The 20,341-nt window shown below is 37.8% G+C and overlaps 1 protein-coding gene across 8 annotated transcripts in view; it reads left to right on the top strand.

The window, feature by feature from the left end:
* The first annotated feature begins 259 nt into the window (after positions 1–259).
* GREB1L (GREB1 like retinoic acid receptor coactivator) overlaps positions 260–20,341 on the top strand; it is a 275,717-nt gene continuing 255,635 nt past the window's right edge. For all 8 annotated transcript variants that reach the window (XM_047697253.1, XM_047697252.1, XM_047697250.1 and 5 more), the window contains exon 1: positions 260–412. The gene's annotated coding sequence lies outside the window, so the exon portion shown is untranslated. The remainder of the gene's footprint in view (positions 413–20,341) is intronic.

Below are 20,341 nucleotides of genomic sequence, written 5' to 3'. Positions count from 1 at the left end.
TGGGGGGAATGTCCTCAAGGAGGTCCCCCATCGCGCCCACTGTCCTCAAGGAGGGCAAAGGAGCCCTAAAGGCCACTCGCGGGCGCTAGGGCTGCGGGAGGCCGAGAGGCGGGGCGGAGGAGGGGGCGCGGGGGTCCCCGCCGCGGAGATCTGGGGAAGCGGGAGGGGCAGCACCTGAGGAATCCGCCTCCGGCCGCGGCCGCCGCCGCCTCGCTCCGCCCCGGGGAACTGAGCGCGCGGCGAGCGCGCCTGCCAGAGAGACGCCAGCCACCGGCGGCGCTAGCACCTCGAAGAGGGAGGCCGGAGCGAGCGCAGCGCAGCGCTGGGACCCGGACTGGGGGTGGGGAGACGAGCCCCGGCCGAGGCGAGGGCCACCCCCTGGTCCTCTGCCCTAGCGCCCCGCCAGGGCCAGGTGAGCGGCTGCGGGGACTCCGGGGCGCGGGCGCGGGGAGGCGGGGAGGTGAGAGGTGGCGAGCCGGACGCGAGCGCACGACTCTGCCGGGCAGGAGCTGCCCTTTGGCGGGCTGTGGACACCCTGCCTGAGCGGGGAAGCGCTGCGGCTGACTTTTTCTGGAGGACTGGGAAGGCGGAGCGGGTGTGTGAGCGCCCCTGTGTTTGCGTGGCGAGGGCAGGCGCCAGTGGCAGCCTTGGATCCGAACCCCTTCTCCCCGCTGCCTTGCGTCAGCCCTCTGAGGGGACCGAGCCCGTGCGGTCCGCGCCCGGAGGCCAGAGGCCTGTCACCGCGGGCTCTTCTCTCCGCCTTTGTGGCGGGAGCGAGGAAGCCCGAGCGTGGGATGGGAGAGGCTCCCGCGCGGCGAGGAGCGCCGAGGCGGAGGCGGCGGGGGGCGCGCCGCGGACCAGTCTCCCCAAGCCTAAGGGGCTTGTGAGGGGGTCGCCCGGCGGGTGGAGGGCAGGCAGGGAGGCGCGGAGGTGACGGGGGGTGGGGGGAAGGATGGAGAGAGCTCAGCTTGGGAAAGTTGAGAGCGTCCAGCGGTGGCTGGGCGGTCGCTCAGTGTCCATGGGTTTCTTTTCTCCACATCCAGTGTCACTTCGTCACCAGCGCGCGCGCGTCTCCAGCCATCATTTCCATTTTTCTGTGAGTGGTGGAGGACCACTCTTAATCTGAATGAGACACAAAGGGTTGTGTTGACAGCTGACCCTGACACAAGTAGACAGCGAGGTGAGGTGTGTGCTCTGGCCTGGCAAGGGTGATGATGAGGCAGTTTGTTAAAGTAAATCAATTCCCTTAGTCCCTCTTCCGAGCTCTCCATTAAAATAAATTATCTGTATAGATTCAGATCATGGGGCTTCTCCGTTAAATCGAGCCCAAGTAAGGTCCAGAACGATTCATCTGCACGAGAACAGCTGCCTCCAACTGAGGTGGACAGATCCTGGAGAAACTCATTCAGTTATACTCCTTTCCTGTATGAACGTGACTGTCACAAGGTCCTTATCCACCCTACCCTAAGTACTCAGTCTCCAGTTCAAAAGACAGAAACCAAAATTTCATTTCCATTTTCCCAACTTTAGAGCCCCCCCCCCGAAATCCCACTTAAATCTCATATTAAAACCTAGCTATTTGAATATGGGGAAGAGGTTTTCTGCAAAAAATTTTTAAATTAAATGACCCCTTAAAAACCTCTCATCCCTCCGAACATTTTCTTATACTTTAGATCCTGGAATTCTGCTTTGAGTTTTGTGACCGTGTTCTTTTTCTTTCTGAAAATTTCTACGTGATTTTACAAGTTGCAATACTGGAAAGTTTTTAAAAGAGGAAAAAACGTTGAAATAGTTGTTTTATTGAAAATGTTTATGATAGAATTATATGAATATAGGCATGTGTTTAAAGGGACATTTAATTTTTTTTTTTAAGAAATAAGTATTTATTTATTTATTTATTTATGACAGACAGAAAGAAAGAGGGAGAGGCAGAGGGAGAATCAGGCTGCCTGAGGAGCAGGGAGCCCAATATGGGACTCTATCCTAGGACCCTGGGATCATGACCTGAGGTGAAGGTAGATGTTTAACCATTTAACCGACTGAGGCACCCAGGTGCCCTAAAGGACATTTTAAATTAATATTGAAAAGTAATGTGCATAGAGTTAAGAGTTTCACAGTGTAAAGTAAGTTTTCCCTTTCCCACTCCATAGCCCCAATGCCCTCCTTCCCAGAGGCAATTCTTGTATATTCTTCCATACATCTTCTATTTAAATGGAATTAAATTATGAAAATAAAGGAATGAAAGGAATGGAGTATAAGACTGAACTACATATCAATGGTGATGACTATGTGATACCCACTCATGATGACTTCAGACCTCTTATTTGGCCTAAGGCACTTATTGCAGTAGAAGATCAGTTAGAATGCTAAAAATCTTGAAACAAATATACTGTGGAAAGCCAAACTGTTAAAGGATGATCTCTGCCTCTGCCCCCACCATCACTAGTTTCTCTACACTGTTTTTTTTTTTTAAGATTTTAATTTTTTATTTGACAGAGATCACAAGTAGGCAGAGAGGCAGGCGGGGGTGGGGGGATGGGAAGCAGGCTCCCTGCTGAGCAGAGAGCCCATGGGATGGGATGGCATGGCAGGGCTCCACCCCAGGACCCTGGGACCATGACCTGAGCTGAAGGCAGAGCCACTGAGTAATAATTTTTTTTAATTTTCCTCCATTTTGGAGCTCTTTATGAAGTAAATAAAGGACGAGCACTGTAACTAACTATGTCCAGGGAAGTATATTATCGGAATACATTGAAAAGACATATGTATACACTCCCATTGACATAACATAATACAGGAATTTAATGGTAAGGGAGAAATATGAAAACCAAGTTTAAGATTTTTGAGCACATCTAGTTCCAGGTTTGTACTTATCATAAACTAGCTAAATGAAGTAACTTTCTTAGAAATGCTTTTCCCCCCTTCAGTTAAATAAACAAATTGAACTACTTGGTTTCTAAGGGTCCTTTTTAAAAAAAAAAAAAAAAGATTTTATTTATTTATTTGACAGAGAGAGAGATCACAAGTAGGCAGAGAGTCAGGCAGAGAGAGAGGGGGAAGCAGGCTCTAAACTCAGTGGGGATGCTGAGGCAGATTCGGGGCTCGATCCCAGGACCCTGAGATCATGACCTGAGCCGAAGGCAGTGGCTTAATCCACTGAGCCACCCAGGTGCCCCTCTAAGGGTCCTTTTAAATCCAAAATCTTATTATTAAAATAGCACTTCTGTAGATGTTCTATGATTGACTAAGGATAACCAGTTGGACCTGTGTGTACTAGAGAGTAGAGTGACAAAAAATTTCCTGATTTGTAGATTCATAACAAGGAAATTAGAGGGGTTTAAACTACATTTCTGTTCTTATGAGATTGATGTCATTGAAGAACAGCTACTTCAGGTTCCCACAAAATGTCTGCTTATGTTATTGATAGAGGCCAAACCCTAAGCTGAATGGGCCTCTCTCTGTGTATCACCTTGTATGGCTAAGGAGAGTGAATTTTCTTCATAGCTCATGGTGCCATTTTTAGGGAAATTACTCTTACCAAACTCTTACTTTTCTTTTTGGTACTCTTAATGTTTTTCTTTTCACTTGTGTACTTCAAAAGAAGTTGACATAATTTACTTAGTAATTCTCACAAGCATTTAGAATGTGAATATCCTTATAGCTGGTTTATTTACTTTATAAGTATTCACTTAGAGATCATGTTCTTAGTAGGAAACTTTTCTGATCTCTGAAACACCTGCAAACTCTGGGCTGATGATCCCTGGATGGGTTTCAGGGAGCTGAGGAGTGATTGCAAGGTTATGAAAGTAAAAAAGAATTAGTTGCTTTTGGTCACTGTATATGATCTCAAATAAGTTTTTTTGAAAGTACCCTGTAATAAGTCAGAGAAAGACAAATACCATGATTTCTCTTTTATGTGAAATTTAAGAAACAAAACAGATGAACATATGGGGGAGAAGAGGGAAACAAACCATAATAGACTTAAAGATAGAGAACAAACTGAAGGTTGTTGAAGGGAGGCAGGTGGGGGATGGGCTAGATGGGTGATGGGTACTAAAGAGGATACTTGTTATGATGAGCATTTGGTGTTGTAAGTAAGTAATGAATTGCTGAATTTTACTCCTGAAGCCAATATTATTGCATTGTTTGTTAACTAACTAGAATTTAAACAAAAATTTGAAAAGGAAAAATATGTATATACCATAAATGGTGATTGCAAAAATCATTGATGTTAAGAAGTCACATACTTTAGAGCTTCAGAATCACCAATAAAGAATATTGTGTAATTACTTTGAATAAGTCTTTAATATGAATAAATTATTAGTGAAGTTTTAGGAATGTTTGACTGGGATGATAAGAATATAAACTAGGAGAATGAGTTTGTAAGGTAAGGTGCTTAGAGTAATCTTGATTGACAAGACTGACAAAAGTAAAAGAAAATTAAGTTCTAGCAGAAAGTTCTAAAATGGTAATAGTTTTTATTTCTTCCAGCTCCATTCTCAGTCTTGCCATATGAATATATATTTTTATAAATGTCTTATCATATTACAGATAAATTTCTGTCCTGATTTTTTATCAATACTTTTAATAATTTACTCCCCATTATTTGTAGTAATTTTATAATAGTTTATCCAATTAATGTACCATAATTTACTTAGCCCTTCCTCTACTTGGGAATTTTCCAGTATTTAAAAATAATGTGATGGGGGCACCTGGGTGGCTCAGTGGGTGAAAGCCTCTGCCTTCGGCTCAGATCATGATCTCAGGGTCCTGGGATCGAGCCCCGCATTGGGCTCTCTGCTCTGCGGGGAGTCTGCTTCCTCCTCTCTCTCTGCCTGCCTCTCTGCCTGCTTGTGATCTCTGTCTGTCAAATAAATAAATAAATCTTAAAAAAAAATATGATGACTGTCCTCATGAATGTAACTTCTCCTTCCTTCCTTCCTTCCTTCGGACTATTTCTTCAGAGAGGCAGTATGGTGTAATTGTAATTATAAAAGGGTGGACTCTAAAATTAAAGATTCAGAGTTCAGAACCTCACTCCATCACTTACTGGCAAAATTATTTATAAAGTTTTTTCTCAGAACTTTTGCTTCTTGACTTATAAAACGCGTATACTAATAGTTCTCTACAAGGTTAAGATAGAAAGCAATAGCATGATAAAAACACAAGTAAATGTTAGCTCTTATTTTTAATAGAACATTTCCAGATTCCTGGTAATTTCCAAATTACTTTCCAAAAGGATTATATAATTTATACTGCCATTATCAACACATAGAGGTGTTTTTTTCAGCAGTATTGCTACATTTTTCTAAATGGAGTGGTAGACATTTCACCGCCTCAGTCATTTTGAGCTGGACTATGAGATGGGCATATAGAAAAGGTCAGTTACACTGCTAATGAAGATTGAATCAAATGTTCCAATAGTTTCTTTCAAATTAATTGTAGTTTTTTTGTTTGTTTGTTTTGTTTTTTCTATTTTCAGTCTACGGTAACTGTTATTAGTTATTATTATTTTAAATCTTAGGAAATTAGCTGCTGAAGTTAATAATATATCAATTCTACCTAAGTGAAAAAGTAGTCTTCTCTTTTTTCCCGTATAGGGGCTGATTTATAATTAGCATTATTGTGATCACAATTTGGTGAATTTTTACTAGGAATGCTTTTCAAAACTTGAGGGGAAAGCCAGAGAGAAAGTTTCATGAGCCCTAATCGTGGTATCTTTTGGCTACAAATGGATAATGAAGTTATTCCCTCTGACTTGAGTTCTTATATAGTCAAGGTAATTTAGACTACACAAAAGCATGCCCTTGTAAGTTCTGGAGTTCCAGCAGCCCTGATATTTCTGGCAAACACACACCCAATGTGGATAACAGCAGCTCTTTGTGCTGCTGAGCCCCAGGAGGGCTCCCTATTGTGTACTCTTCCTTCCCTCCCATTCTTGACTGACTGGTGATAGCAACTCCTCCAAGTCCAGATGTGAAGCTCCCACAGGGACTCCTCTCTTCTACCCAACTCTGTATTTACCCCTATTACCTACCCCTTTAGCATATTTGCTTTCACTCTATGATGTGGAGATTCAGTATCTTTTCAAGGTTGTGGTTTCAGATTTTATTTTTTTAAATTTTCTATGCTTTATGAGTGTTTTCAACCGTCCAGAGGGTAGAGACTATAGGCATGATTAACATAGATTAACATATAATCAGCACTTGATACGTGTTTGTTGCTGTGAACCATATCTTATATGGTCTTTTCTCTTCCTGGGCATGGTTCTATTTTTATGGTGCCAGTTGTGTCCTGCATTGCTACGTTTGCCTATATTACCCAGTTTGGGAGTTAGGAAACCTGCTTGTTTTAGCTCTTTTAATTTCTTATGTATTTGGGTAAATTCTTAACTCCTGTGCCTTATTTTTCTTATATAAAATGGAACTATTAGTTACTGCTCTAATTATCAACTTTCTGCACAGTATTGTTATAAATATAAAAAGAAATAATAAATGTGGACATGTTTTGGGAAGAAAGGACATACAAATACATTAACAAAAAAAAGAAGGTTGTTAATATTACACATTATCAGTATGCTTCAGGAGTGTCCGTACCTTTGAGAAAACTTCACCTCAATGTAGAGCTGCACTTGGAGCTTGAAGTTAGATGAAAATTCTTGGGGTCCAACCCAAACTATTCAATCAGAAACTCTGGGGACAGGGCCCACTGATCTGTATTTTAAGAACCATTCTGGTGCTGAACCACTGCTTTAGGGAGTAGGAAATGTGAACAACCACTAGAAAAATATTTTTCTGTTAAATATTAGTTATAAAATAACCTAGAAATTTCATAACATCACTTTAGCATGCCAAGTATGAAATGAAATTTAGCCATTATTATTAAATGCTGTTTGCCTTTTAATCGCTCAGAATTTAACTCAGAGTAGTTGTAAACTCAGGTGCCTCTAAGGGTCAAGTAGGTAATCTGAGTGAATGAAGCAAACATCTGTAAAATCATATGGGCTAACAGGTTCTGGTGGACAAGGAAGTCGGAAGGCAGTAGATTTCTAAGACTTTACTGATTTTTTTGTCCCATGGGACTGTGTGTCACTGTTGCCAGATGATTTCATTTTTCAAATGGAGCTGAAAATTCATATTTTTAAATGAATTTAAATATTGCCAAGAAATTGTAAGAAAACAGAGGCCCAACAAAACAAATTTGGAAAGCAAGATAATTTCCAACTTCTCAGTTAATTAACATGGGTGAAAATATTTGCATTTGAATGAGTATGATGACAGAAGAAACATCTCTGTTCAACATTATTAGTAAAGAAATACTTATGAAAACCACACACTTTTAAATTTTCAGATTATGAAGATTCAATAGATAAATAAAATCTAGTGTTGGCATTGGGGTATAGAATGGTCACTGTTACACAGTAAGAGTGAAGGGAAATACTTATAGCTTTTCTGGAGAGCAATTTGGCATCATGGATGAGACCTAAATGTCTCTTTTTACCCTGTCCAATATGGTTATGCCTTGCCACATGTGGCTATTTAAGTTTAAATTAATATTATATAAAACTAAAGATTCAGTTTCTCAGTTGTGCCAATCATATTTCAAGTGCTTAATACATGTGGCTAGTGGTTACCACATTGGACTGTGAAGATATAGATTTCCATCGCTGGAGGAAGTTCTCTTGGACAGCTTTGGTTCAAACTCTTTGTCTCAAATTTCCCTTCTAGGAATTTGCTAGAAAGAAATAATTAGACAAATGAGCAAAGGAATATGACAAAAATATCACCAGAATCATTATTTATAGAGCAAAAAAATTAGAAACAAACTAAATCTCATGTTTTTATTAAAAATTAAGTTGCAATAAATATCCATGATAATTTAATTTAATCCATGAAAATTCTTATCGTAGAATCATTTAATTTATTTGGGAAGATAGCTTAAGCACACAGAGATTAGAGGAATGACTTTTCTCTTCTGACATGCATGAGTACAATGAAACTTTCCCTCTTCTAGCCTGCAGCTCTTCTTATACATAGAACAGGCTGGCTTTCACTAAAACGTGGGCAGAGGCACTTGGTAACTACTCTAGGCTCTATCAGTATCACGTGGGTTCCTCTTAGAAATTCAGGATCTCAGGCCTCCCTCCAAGCCCATTGAATCATCAGAGTCTCTGGCAGGGCCCAGGAATCTGTATTAACAAGCTGTCCACCTTCTGTCTGTATTTGCCTCCTATTGCTGAATGTTTCAGGCTTCATTTGTTTTGTCTTGGGCAAGTGAAACCTCTTTGAACTCTGTTCAGGTGCCATTCTAGATTCTGAGGATACACAGTGATGAAAACTAACAAATTCTCCTGCTCTTATGGGAATCAAACAATAAGCGAGAGAAAATGAGCAAACCGTTGTATTTTAGATCGCAAGAAGTGCTAGAGAGGAAGATGAAGCAGCAAAGGGAATTAGAAGGTGAGATAGGAGCTGTGATTCTCTGTAAGGTATAACCAAGAGGTGACACCTGAGTGAGTCCTGAAGTCTGTGTGAATCATTGGAAAGTTGAGAGGAAGAGTCTTCTCACCTGTTGTGGGAGGGGTAGCAAGGAGGCCACAGCCACTGAAGGGAAGAGGCAAGTGAGGGAGGGAGTGGGGGATTAGGTCAGAGAGGTAGTCTAGATCTTCTGACTTCAAAATTCTTTGTTCTCTCTAGTGTACCACACTTCTCAAATTCTTTGGTTAATCAGTTTGTAAAGAGATCAGACATCCTTAAATTCGCTGTTCTCCAGTGCGATTTGTCAACACCTGCCTTACTTGCCCAGGGTGCTTGTTAAATGAGGATTATTGGTCTCTTAACCTATTGAATGAGCGTTTCTGGGGTGGGACCCTGGATTGTGCATTTTAACAATCTTCCCACGTGGTTTTATGGACATAAGAATCTTAGAACCACTTCTCACAATTATCATCCTGTGCATTCAGTTTTTATAGAGGAGGAATGCCTAAAATTGTCACCTCTGTAGAGGTCATGAAGAAAAGATGTAATTGGTGTAATGTCTCATTTATTTCTTATTTTTAAACCAATACCACTTACAGTAAGTTTATGTCTATATCTCTATTGGAATATTCAGGGAACTTGGAGACCATTACTCTCATTCTTACCCACCATAGAGGGTGGGTGAATCTTTTCACTTCAGAATTGTATCTCCCCCTCATCCCATCTGTTCTGTTTTTTTTTTTTTTTTCAAAAGGGTCAATTCAAATGTATTTGATTTTTTCATCCTGTCTGTTCTCTATCTTTTTCCCTCTCTCTCTTTCTTACCTCTTGTTTTTCTTCCCTTCTTAAAATCTAACCAACCTAGGGGCACCTGGGTGGCTCAGTGGGTTGGGCCGCTGCCTTCGGCTCAGGTCATGATCCCAGGTCCTGGGTTTGAGCCCTGCATCAGGCTCTCTGCTCGGCAGGGAGCCTGCTTCCTCCTCTCTCTCTGCCGGCCTCTCTGCCTACTTGTGATTTCTCTCTGTCAAATAAATAAATAAAATCTTTAAAAAAAAAATCTAACCACCCTAAATTAAATACCATTAATGTTTTGGTGGTAATTCTTTTACGCACTTATTCAGTATATTTATATTTATTCACCAAAACAAATAATTTTACATCATGGGGTCATATTCTGTTTTTCAAAAAACTACAGTCACATCTTTTAAAAAATTCAGGGAGCCTAAATTCCCTCTTTTCCCTTCCCTTTAGCCCAACAGTGTGGCAAATCTGCTGTTTCTTTTGTTATAACTTTTTCCATGATCATGTAACCTTATATTGTATGTTTTGAGCATCTTATGTATGCTTGTCATACTTTATATATGTAATCTATCATTACATACATATTAAAAATCATGTTTCTTTTTTTACTTAATAAAACAGAGGGATATATTTCTAAGTCAACTGGCATAGCTTTTATTTATTCTTTTAATGACTACATGATATTCTGTAGTATATATATTTTTTCCACAGTTAAACACCTATTACTTTATTGAAGGACATTTATTTTAACTAAACAGAAGACTCAGGTTCTTTAGGTCATTCTCTGCCATGCTCAGCTTGATGGCATTTGTCTTCCATCTTGTCTCTTCATTACCCCAAGGTGTCAGTGGCACACCCAAACCTCACACAGTTTTAACTAGAGTCTGTAAAATGTTCTTTTACTTCAGGCTAAACTCTTTTTGAAAGAGTTTACCCACATACATAGATGCCCCAAATTGCATTGGCCAGAATTTACCACATGCTCATGTGTAAACCAGTCACTGATAAGGAAAAGGGAAATACCATGACTGGTACAGAATAACCAAGATTCACCCCAGAGCTTGGGGAAAGGTCCACTCTCTTAAGTAACCATGTAAAACCTCTGGGGTTGTTCATATTGAAGATTAGGAATGGCTCAATTAGGCAACTAGCAATGTGTACCATGAAATCCAATTTCCTTCAAGGTTCTTCATAATCTGACCTCATGATAATATAATATAAAACCTCTGTTTTAGACAAGCCAATTGATTGTCTCTCCTGCTTATATATCCTATTCATGTACATTCCTACCTATGGCATGGCTCATGTTTCTCTTAGAAATCTCTTCTAGGGCGCCTGGGTGGCTCAGATGATTAAGCCTCTGCCTTTGGCTCAGGTCATGATCCCAGGGTCCTGGGATCGAGTTCTGTACCAGGTTCCCTGCTCAACAGGGAGCCTGCTTCTCCCTCTCCCTCTGCTGATCCCCCTGCTTGTGCACTCTCTCTCTCTCACTGTCAAATAAATAAATAAAATCTTAAAAAAAAAAATCTCTTCTAGTTCTCCAGAGCTGGCTGTAGCTATTTAAATTAAAATTAATTAAAGTTAAATAAAATAAAAAGTTTAGTTTCTCAGACACACTAATCACATTTCAGGAACTTAATGGCCACATGTGGAGAGTAGCTATTATTTTGGACAACACAGATGTTGAATACTTCTGTTGTTGCCACAGGTTCTGTTGGACAGCACTGTTTTAGAGATTCTTGCAGATCATACCTATTATTTAACACAGTGTTTGCCAAACTATGGCCACCTATATGAGAATCAAGTGGAGATGCTGATTAAATGCAGATTTTAGGGACGCCTGGGTGGCTCAGTTGGTTGGGCAGCTGCCTTCGGCTCAGGTCATGATCCCAGCGTCCTGGGATCGAGTCCCACATCAGGCTCCTTGCTTGGCGGGGAGCCTGCTTCTCCCTCTGTCTCTGCCTGCCATTCTGTCTGCCTGTGCTCTCTCTCCCTCTCTCTGACAAATAAATAAAATCTTTAAAAAAAATTTTAAAAAAAAATAAATAAATGCAGATTTTAAGCCTTTGGGGTAGGTCCCAGGCCACTTTCATGCCCAGGAATGCTGAAGAACCACAGCCTTGAGGTCTAAACTTTATTTTATTTCTTTTATGGAGATATACTAAATATGGGAATTTTCATTTTCTCCTACTCTAAACTTCAATAACATTCATAATTTATATATCACAGTTTTGGAATTACTATAGATATTTATATGCTATATATAACATATATAGAATATAGTATATACACACATATATAATTACTATAGATATTTATATTCTCTAATTATTTCAGAAAGCATTTTTTTCTGATAATTAGAGGATAGGTCTCTTTAGAGAAGGTACTATGGCTTTTTATAGTCTGTATTTTCCAAAGTGACTAATATAGTATTGGATACATGGTAAACACAAAGTATTCACTGATTAATTACACTCTACAGAACTGACAGTCTACATTCTATATGTAACTGGTAATTCTTTGAAAGATCATAACAGTGTCTGGCATATTGGAGATGAAAGATAAATGATGGTAAGAATGTTTCCATAATATTCTTCTTCAGTTTCACTTGTTGGGAATACACCTGAAAATTCGGCATGGATTTCTGACACATGTTATATGAAGATATCCCTTATAAAGTTTAGATCTGCAGCATTTTTGTAAATAGTTACTTTGAAAAGTGCTCTGATCCCTAGTGAATCATAAATTAAACCTCTGGAGCCATGGTTGGCTCCAACAACAGGTAGTTGTTCTACTCTGATGACGTAGTAATCACTTCAAAATTGTTGAAGCAAGAGGTTAAGGTCTCAGCATATTAAAGAATGACTAGACCTGTATCTTCACAAGTTGGGGCACAGTGAAAGATCAAGGTAGACCAGTAATATTACTACTAGTAATAGTAAGAGAGCAGCAGCATTTCACTTTTTTTTTTTTTTTTTTTTTTTTTTTTTTTGACAGACAGAGATCACAAGTAGGCAAAGAGGCAGGCAGGCAGGGTGGGAAGCAGGCTTCCCACTGAGCAGAGAGCCCAATGTGGGGCTCCATCCCAGGACCCTGGGATCGAGCCCAATGTGGGGCTCCATCCCAGGACCCTGGGATCATGACCTGAGCTGAAAGCAGAAGCTTTAACCCACTGAACCACCCAGGAGCCCCAGCATTTCACTTTTAAAGCACTTCACTTTTAAGACTAATATACGGAATGTTTCTTTTACATTCTCTTGTACACAATTTTACTGGTTGTTTTATTCCATGGGTTGATACCAAAACAAACAACTACATTTTCTGATAGTCTCATCACCTTAAAATGTAAAACTAATCTCATTTCTAATTTAAGAAATAAAATTTCAGGGTGTGTGAGTGGCTCAATCAGTTAAGCTCTGACTTTGGCTCAGGTCATGATCTCAGGGTCCTAGGATTGAGCCCCATGTCTGTTGGGCTCCTTTGCATAGCAGGGAGCCTGCTTCTCCCATTTCTTTTCCCTCTGCCCCTTCCCCTGTTTGTGCTCTCTCTCTTAAATAAATAAATAATGTTTAAAAAAAAAAAAAGGAAGTAAAATCTCTACTGAAAATAACAATTTTCCTCTTAAACTCTTTATTTTTTTTTAAAGATTTTATTTATTTATTTGACAGACAGAGATCACAAGTGGACAGAGAGGCAGGCAGAGAGAGAGAGGAGGAAGCAGGCTCCCTGCTGAGCAGAGAGCCCAATGTGGGGCCCGATCACAGGATCCTGGGATCATGACCTGAGCTAAAGGCAGAGGCTTTAACCCACTGAGCCACCCAGGCGCCCCTCCTCTTAAACTCTTGATATATTTTGACTCTAAGACAGTTGATTGATAATTTGATTCCAAAAGTCACATTTCCGAGATAATCGATCAGCTCACTAAGCATGATTCCTGATATAAAATAGACCCTCAGGAAACGTTAGGCTTTTTTTCTCATCAGACTTGCTGAATTGCAGTCCTCTGACTTCATCAGAGAGTACCAATTTGTATTAAATGTTTTGCCTCTCAACTAATATTCCCAAGTTCTTTATTTTCTAGAAAAGTTGAACCATATAAATACCAACTTTTCTCCCCCATATTCATATAAATGGAATGATTACTATGAGGTGTGATATTTTCATAGTATTCTTGGTCAAAAGATGGAAGAAGTTGTTTGATATGGACAGGTATTAAAGGGACCAAGTTGGAGTCTGGAAGCATAGTGTCTGGGTCATGGTATTTTAGATATTCTAACTGTTTGAGGTTTTTCTGCCATCATAAAGCCTCATGAGTCAGTGGTATGCCTTATCTCAGCCTCTCCCTCCAGAGCAGTAACTGTGACTGAACAGGGTAATACATGGTGTGGTTGCATAGCTGGCATTTCAGAGAATGTGTATATATGTCAGAGAATGTCTGCATGTACAAAACATAACCTTTAATAAAAAACAACCATAAAGGTCTTTAAGACTCATATATTGTTCTCTTCTTAGTCCTTTCCTACTATTTAATCACTGAATTTATAGCAGAAATGAAGAATTTAACCCAAAAATTTTTAAAAATTAATGTATACTACTTCGGGCATTGTGCACATATCGTTTCTAATCCTCACAACAGTCTTGTAAAGTAGGCATCGTGAGTCTTATTTTTACAGCTAAGAAAACTCAGCCTTTCTCAGCAAAGAAGGCTCAGAAAGGTTTAAGTAAATTTCACAAGAGCCTATAGGTAGTAGGTGGAAAAGTCAGAATTCAAACCTAGGACTGGCTGGTTTCCTAGCCTTTGTTCTTTCCTTACAAATCATATTCTTGGTTACATGTCTCATTACTCAACTAGATGATTGTAAGAGCTGGATGTCAGGAATTGTATCTCATGTTTTGTATTATCCAGAAAGGTAGCTTTTGGCAAATGTTGCTCCTCTTGCTGAAGATAGTGTAAATAGGTGCTAATGAACATATTAACTCTTTCAGAACACCAGAGGACCAGCTAGCACCTTATTTTGGAGAAACAGACTGTACCAAGGCTATAGCTTGGTTAGTAAGGAATGTAGTTGGGGTCAAATCTTGGATGTACTCACCAAATGTGAATGAACACTCCATGAGTACAAGTACTTTGTCCCTTTTGCTCACTACTCTGTCTCTATACCTAAAATCATCATGTATTTGTTCCTTAATGAATATTTGGTAATGAATGACTAAAGGGCTTCTGTAGGGCCATGTTCCCTTTTTTCCATGGCTGTGGAATGCATCTTTAACCTGGGCCAAACTTCTTTCATTAAGGCACAGACTCCAAGGGAGCTGGGAGGAGGGGTGGTAAATGGAACAACATAAGCTTACTACCTCAACCGGAAATACTGAAATGAGGCCCATGCCCCATGGAGCTAGGTCAGTAGCATTACCTTTTGAATAACAAGGAAAGATAAATCCAAAGCAGTTCTGTGGCAGAGATGAATAGAGATGCATTTCATTTTCTCTTCTTTCTGAATTTTACAAAATGATGATGTCTTTGTATTCCTCCATATGTGATCAGTTTATCGTCAAATTTACATATTTCCAAGTTAACCTGCATATTTTAGGTGATACAGGCTTCACATTTGTCAATAAATATTCTAGTTAATAAAAAGTAATTGGAAGTCAGGACTCCTGGGTGGTGCAATCTGTAGAACATCCGGCTCTCGGTTTTGGCTCTGGGCGTGAGATGGAAGGGCTCAGCTCAGAGTCTGCTTGAGACTCTCTCTCTCCATATCCTTCTGTGCATACCCCCCTGCCTCCACACTCTTTCTTACTCTCTAAAATAAATAAATAGATCTTTAAAAAATAACTGAAAGTCATTTATTTTCAGGATAATAATGCATGATGGAAGAGAGCCGTGCAATGGAAATTCTGGAAAAAATCTTTTGAAACATGTGACAAATCTCTTGTACTGTATAAATGTTACAATTCCTTTTGCTCATTAGATTTCAAATTGATAAGACTTCCAAAATCAAACAGCGTGGGCTTACTTTAGATACAGTTACATGGGAGATTACCAGATATCTGTATACTGTTTACACTTGGGAAGCTAAAGTTCACGAATTGCAAACAGGCACCATAATTCTATCTTAAAGTTTGTGTTTAACCTCTACTGATTTTTTTTAAGGCTTTGAAGTAATAATTGGCAATAGCAATTATAATATCAAACTTCCTCTCATTTCATTTGCATAAAAAGTACTGCCTCAAATACATTTGTCAGTTCCTTAAAAATAATTTTTCTCTTCATAATTTTCCTACTGAGCAAGATATTTTTATCCAGTGGGGATAATAGGATTCTCTATTGGGCAGGAAATTAACAATGAAAGTCAACTTAATAAGTCTTTATCAAGTACCTGTAATTGGAGTTGTGCTGTGGAGAAAGAGAAAGGAGAATAAAGAACTATCTCTGACGTTAGAGAAGCCTACAGTCTAGTTAAAATGCATTTATGAAGCTTTTGGTTTTGTAGATTCAGATCTAGTTTTGTTTTAACCATGTTCTTGAAACTGTTACTAATGTAGTAGATTTATATAACATAATACGTTAGGGGGTATCATTTGTTCTGTTACCAGAATTATAAAAGAATTCAAATGCACTGATATCTAATGGGGATTTAATGTCCACTCATTTTTTTAAACTAGAAGACATTTTTAACTTTGTTCATGAAGCCTTGAATGTAAAATGTGAAGCAGTGCTGGTAAGGTTAAAGAAATCAGGGTACGAGTCTTAAGCTTGGTAATGGCACTTCATGGACATTAAGGTATCTATAAATAAAAGCAGAACTGCGACATATATTTTGTATATATGAGTTTGGTGACTATTCAACTCATATTTTTTTTGTTGCTTATATAGCAGAAACTAATTTTAGTAAATAAGCTCATTTTGAGATGTTATTTTGTGGTAAATTTAAGTTATAAGAAATTATCATTTAGAGAGACAATGAGTAAAAGCTTACTTTGACCTCAGTCTATGTTTAGAGCACATTTACAGTTATATGAGATTACCTACTTAATTGATATATTACTATTCACTAAAGCATATAGATTATATTCAGAAGTAAACATTAAGAGCACAGATCAAAAATATTTTCTTAAAAATGCAATTCACTCTTTAGAAATTTGGATTCTCATCCATTTTTCATCAGTGAAAGTATGCACACTCTAATTTGACCCTTGATATATGTTTCTCATTATGTACAGTAATAAAAAATAATAAGACTAATTAGCACCATTTTATCATAAATATGTTGCCTCTTTACAAATTTTCTTTGACTTGAATGGAATCAAATTTTCTGCCTGATGTTGTGGACCACCAGAGAAAGGAAGATAAATGTTAAGGAAAGAAAAAAAATAAATAAAATAAAAGACTTAAATAATTAGAACTCAGTGCTATTTACAATAATATTTTGGTTTCAAACTCTGTTATTTTATGTTAGGGCTTATTAAAGAACAAGACCATAATTTAGTCTGCTAAATTCTAACTCATTACATTAATTTAGTTACTTATTATTGTTACTATAGTGTTTGTTTTTCTCTTATTTAAAGCTGATTTTCCAGAAACTTACATGCATGAGAACTCTGTTCTGAGTTGACTTTTTTGTTAGTAGAATTCTATTTTGATCTGGTCAGAGATACTTTTCCCTTAACTCTTACATTAAGTTAGAGTGTTAACATATAAATCCTATTACAATGATATGTAAATAAAGTAGACTAAAAATAGTTGTGTAGTCACAATTTTCTCTCCCTAAGAATTAGAGATTTAAATCTCTGAAAACACTAATGTGTGTGGGATGGTTATGATAGTCCAGCTGCCTTTGTGTGTGTTTCATTTAAATGTAAATTTATCTTAGAGACTCTAAAGATGAGCTCAGAAAGTAGAGAATTTTAATTTGAATAGTCATTTTCTTCTTTTTTTCACAAATAGTGAAGTAAACCTTATTTTACACTAAAGAAAAAAACTTGTTAAACAAGCCAAAACTCAACTACCTTATTTTAAAGTTTCTTAATGGATTATTAATTTGTTCTCATTAGTAGTTTTTCCAAGATGATAAATTATATTAAAAGAAAATTAATTTATATGCTGTTAAAACACTTATAATAGCAATTCAACAATTTCCAGTATGATCCTGAATATTACTTTGTAGTACTACGTAAAAGAAAATAGTAGTATTTTTAAAAGAAATTAGGTTTCTAAAATATATTTTAAATAACTAAATCTGAGATATTAAAACAAAAAACTACTGAACCATGGTGACATGTATCACACATGCACATATCTATATACGATATTTATATTTAGATTATATTTTTAGCCACTACTTAAAATTTAGTATGATACCATAATTATAAATCAACTTTCAGGAACGATTTCTGAGGGACAGTTTTTAAAGAAGTTTACACTTTTCACTATTCCCTTTAAGACAGAAGGTCAAGATTCAAAGCTCTAACTTGGCTTCATTTTATACTCAGTTGTTGACATTGTGTAAGCTAGAATGTTCGCTTAAGGGGGGTTACCTTGTATTGACTTTAGCAGCTTTTTCTACTTCCCTGCAATAAAACAGACCATTTGTGTGAGTTGCTGTTGATTGCATATTTTGAAGTCATTTTTGTCTTTAGCCATTGCATTACCAGCCTGTGATTATCTTGTGTAAAAAAAACAAACAGACAAAAAACTCTTTGATCTACCCTAACCTTTCTATATGTAAATTTTGGAAAAGTGGCTCTGTAACATGCCCATAAAATGTACTCCTGCATTGACATTTCCAAAGTAATTATAAAAAGGATTATAAAGTTTACTAAAGGAATTGCTGTTTGTTGGTTGATAAAATTTACTTAGGTCACATAAATGTAAATATTTTCCAAGCAACTGTTACAGAGTCAAGGGTTCTCTTCAAAGAAAAGGCCTTTGTTTATAACCTAAATATCTTTCTTTTATACAGTTAGGAATAAGTAAAGGAGAGTTTTCTGAATATTTTTATTGCAAGATCTTGAATTTTTATTTAGGCCATTCTTTAATACATATCTTTCCATAGCATGTTTGCAGATTCTAAGACACAATTCTGCATATTTAACTTTAATTAACAGCTGCTGTTTGAGAATTTAAAACTGAATTTTATAGTTGGAGTGTGAAATATGTACTTACAGTAGTATAATTTACAGATTCTGTGATATGAGGTCAGACTCATTGGTTTATAATCAAAATCAGTAAATCTTTTTGTTGGTGGCTTGTTATTGGAAGAAGCATTTCTGGGTTATAAACCACAAAACTCTTTTTCAAGGTTGTCAGTGGTCAGTTGGTAGTAAATGAATGTGATAATGTTAGTTTTCTCTAGGTTCATTCCTATTTAGTCTTATTGTTTGAGAAAAAACAGTAGATGAGGACAAATTGGTGTGAATATTTTTAACCACTCCACTTGGTAAAAACTTCATGCCATGTCTAAGAAACAAATATTGGGCTTCAGAGGCATTTTCCTTTCAGTAACTGTTGCATAGCAGTTTTCTTATTTAGCATTTTTTAGGACGTTATGTTTCACTAAATTAGATGATGTTGAGATGGGTAGTGGTATAGATAATTGTAAAAAGTTTATACCTTCCATGAAGGGTTATTACCTGGTAACCAAAAATGCTGTCTGAATCTATTTTTGTAGTGCCAGGGAGAGTGGGGGATGGGGAGAATGAAACTTGAATCAGTGACCATCTGGCCCAGATTTGGCTGATTTCCTGTGCACTGCCCTTTGTTTCAGCCAGACAATGGATTTGTTCCTTTTACAGATAAGAACTCTGTTGATGACTTTGTGCTGAATCAGCAGGTTTGGTTTGGGATTTCAAGCATAGACTCATATTGAGGGGTTTTCTGCTCTTCTGGCATCACTATGCTTGTCTTCACATAACATAAAAATATACTTAAGGTTCTTTTCTATAGTTTAATAGAGTGGTAGGATTGCAGACAAGTCAAATAAAATAATTGGGAACGTAGCTTTCTGGTTCGATATTGCCTTTCTCAAACATTGACATCTTCCTTGTCTGTAGTTTCCAAACTTAATATCTCCCTGATTGTGATTTTTGATAAATCTTTATTTGAATGCTTCTTTATGTCTGAACTTGAATTTTCCACTTGTATCTTTGATGATTTAAATTTACTGTTGTTCTAATCTGGGCTGGGCTTTTATGGTGTGGTTATGCAAACATCAAATTTTCCGTGACATCTGTTGACATACATCGGCAAATAACTTCTTAGGATGTTAGAGCTATTTTCCTTACTTTAAACACTACATAATCATCAGGAGACTATTAAAAAAAATGGTTAATGACTAGAAGCAGGGACCTTTGCTGCCCAGCGTTCTAAGTAAGCCAAGTACCAGTTTCTGTAGGTTATCTCCGAAGCAATAGAGATCAGAGTGTGCTTAAGTGTCATTTTTCCAGAAAAAGAGGACATTTCAATGCTACCATCTTGCTGTGTGGCCAAGAAATATAAAAATAATCATTTTTACTTTTGAAATTTTAAGAGGATTATTGGCAAAGTTTAAGTCAATCTTTTAGTTCAACTCATCTGTTTACAGCTGAACTGCCAACTAGCCCTCCAATACAGAAATTTCTCCAGAAATTTCTGAAACCTCTTATAACTTTAAAATTAAGCATTGATCAAAATGGACTGCTTTGAGATCTAATCTGTAATTCTTTTGTGTTGATAAAGGAATATTCGTTAGGTAAAATCAAGGGGACTGATCATAAGAAAAAAGCTTCTTAATAGTTCCACCAGGATCTAATTATGTAGCAGATGGGACCACACAGCACACTGCACTGTCATTTGATGCAATTAATTTTAGGTCTGCATGCACCAAAGGTGAATGACAACAAATGGCACAAAATGCTAGTTTGCATTCACACAGGGCAGTGTCTATTCATATATGTTGCTTCCCTTCTCTTTTAGATGTTTTTAATCAACTGCTTGCTCTATTTGATAAGAATAGGGCCTCTGAATTGCTTGTTTGGTTTAAATGCATGGGTGGTTTGGGATACGAAGATGTTACAGATGTTAA

This window comes from Lutra lutra, chromosome 12 (genome assembly GCF_902655055.1).
Source record: "Lutra lutra chromosome 12, mLutLut1.2, whole genome shotgun sequence".
In the NCBI taxonomy this organism is placed as follows: domain Eukaryota; kingdom Metazoa; phylum Chordata; class Mammalia; order Carnivora; family Mustelidae; genus Lutra; species Lutra lutra.
Note: the sequence above shows the minus strand (reverse complement) of the source record. Positions and strands in the feature narration are given on the sequence as shown.